This window comes from Schistocerca americana, chromosome 1 (assembly GCF_021461395.2).
Source record: "Schistocerca americana isolate TAMUIC-IGC-003095 chromosome 1, iqSchAmer2.1, whole genome shotgun sequence".
In the NCBI taxonomy this organism is placed as follows: Eukaryota; Metazoa; Arthropoda; class Insecta; order Orthoptera; family Acrididae; genus Schistocerca; species Schistocerca americana.
The window spans coordinates 690,651,661-690,654,138 of NC_060119.1; the positions used below are offsets into that span (position 1 = coordinate 690,651,661).

General features: G+C 39.2%; 1 long non-coding RNA gene across 1 annotated transcript; it reads left to right on the plus strand.

Annotated features, from left to right (window-relative positions):
* Positions 1-382: 382 nt before the first annotated feature.
* LOC124544813 lies at positions 383-2,478 on the plus strand. Its single transcript, XR_006967567.1, has 3 exons — positions 383-618; positions 1,708-1,861; positions 1,959-2,478. It is a non-coding gene; the product is annotated as an uncharacterized LOC124544813 (long non-coding RNA).

Consider the following 2,478-nt stretch of genomic DNA (forward strand, 5'->3'; position numbering starts at 1 on the left):
GTTTCATTTCATAGCCAGACCCCTTTGGTTGTCATCCGCCGCACCGTTACAGCACGGTGGTATGTCGACGGTATTCTACTCCCCCTTTTGTTACTTTTTGTGGCAAGCCATCCTAGACTTACATTTCAGCAAGACAATGTCCGCTGGCGCACGCTGAAAGATCTACTGATTGTCTAAGGCTACGGCCACACTTGCGTTTTTTGAAGCTGGACGCTCAGCGTCAAAAGACGCCACAATTACAGACAGGCTGGAGAAGGCCGGTAGTGGCCACACACAGTGTCTTTTGCTGCCAACGTCCGATTGGAAGGCGCATCCTCAAGGTCAGACGCCAGTCGGATGGGCCTGCGGGGTGGAGGGGGGGCATTCCCTGCGTCCAAAGACGCTTCTCACATTGCGTTCCCATGTGAACTTAGTAGTAACTTTGCAGTGTGTCAACACAAAGTAGTGTGTGTAGTCAAGTGTTTCATTACAGTTTTTTCGATGTGTGAGATGGAAACGACTTTCAAAATGCGGATTATAAAAACAGACAAAAAAGAATAGACAGTTGGCTAGCTGTGACATCTAATGTTGTTGATGAAGGTTGGGACAACATGGACAAAGAAACAAAAGAAGTCTTAGGTAAGTGTAGTAAAAACATTTAATTTGGGTAGTATAAAAGATCAAAAATACAATAAAATATTTAAATTTTATAAAAGACATCTGGTGAATTACATTTGTTATATTAAGTAAGTACAACAAGTCACCATATATGCGCTTTATTGTAGAATATTAGAGGTGTCTTGTTATGCCAGAACTTTTTCACTCAGCGATGTTTGCATATCGATTTTGCCAGGGTACCGAACCTGCGGTAGAACAGAAATATTCAGCAAACTGATCTCTTGTGTGTGTGTTCCTTTCACGGTCCCTCTTGTCCCCTCGGCCGGAATGCTGTCCAAAGGATATGATGATGTGTCTTCAAAGTTGTACCCATCGTTTTCCAACACAGAGTTGTGCAGTACACAAGTAGCTTTAACAATGATGCCAACCAAATAGATATTGACGTCAATCGGACGGTGGAATATACGCCATTTATTGGCTAAAATACCCAATGTACATTCCACTTACCGCCTGGCAGTCGATAAACGGTAGTTAAAAATTCTTTTAATGTTAGTCATGTCCTTACCGGGGTCTGGTCTCAGGTTTCCACACAGACCAGATGTATCGTTTGGTAATTAAATTGTTAGAATAGAGTTTCTTGCCAAAATTAGTACTTTTCAGGATGTTTGAATCACCCTCGTGTCCAAAGGCCCCAACGTCTGTATATCTGAAGCAGTAATTTGCATCAGCTACTGCCATTAAAACTACTGAGAAATATTTCTTATAGTTAAAGTATTCACTACTCCATCCCCATGGATTGATCACGCTAATATGATTACCATCAATACATCCCATGCAATGTGGAAAATTGGCTTTTTTTTTTTTTAACTGTAAACTAATATTCAACCGATCTTCAGCAGTTAATTGTTTCATGTATTGGCCTTACATTGTTACCCAGATTGCTGAGCATGTCTCACGAATAATCTTTGAAATTTTTGAACGTCCAAGTAGAAACTGGACGTGTAGAGATCTGATGGAATTGCCAGTTGCTAGATACCTACAATGAAACATTGATAATGGGTTAAAAGTAAAACCAATATTTATATTAAGTGTTTTTTTTAATTTTTTTAGGGAAGGATGTCAAAAAAGTGGAAGAGCATTAAGGATTGCTACTACAAAAATGTGAAAATGCACGAAGGAAAAGTGGCGATTCATTAAAATCCAGGAAACATTACATTTATCACAAACAGTGGTCATTTCTCCAATCTTTATGTGTAGAATGAGAGTGAGTATTCCATATTTATAATGTTCGTGCATTTTTAAGTTCCAGACCGAGCAATGCATGGCCACAAATTCTAAAATTTTACTATGGACAATTACAGTTTTCTCTTTTAACCACGGGACATCTGGGAATATGACTGTCGATCTAACAGAAAGTACGCAAAACGCTGGAAACAACACTGCACAACAAGAAGCAAGCACAACACCGGAAATACAACATACTACATCCAAGCCCCTTGCATAGCGCAAAGGGAGAAATAAAGTCCTTTTCTGAAGAAACGAAAACAGGATGAGTTTGAAAAAAAGTTGTTGGGCGTTTTGGAAACGAGTTTGCAACAATCACATCCAAAGGAACCTAGAACTAATGATCCATATTAAATGTTCTTACTTTCGCAAATGCCCCTTATTAAGAACTTTAGCCCAGCTTACAAGATGGATTTTCAATTGAAATATTGGTTCAGTCCTACACACATGCACAGCCGTCCAGAATTACATCTGAAAGTGACCAACAATCATCTCAGACCATAAGCAGCTCACCTACAATGATCTTCGAGGAAAAATCAGAAGATTCAATCCTGTCCTTTTATGCATTGTAAACAAATAATACAATAAGTAATAAAA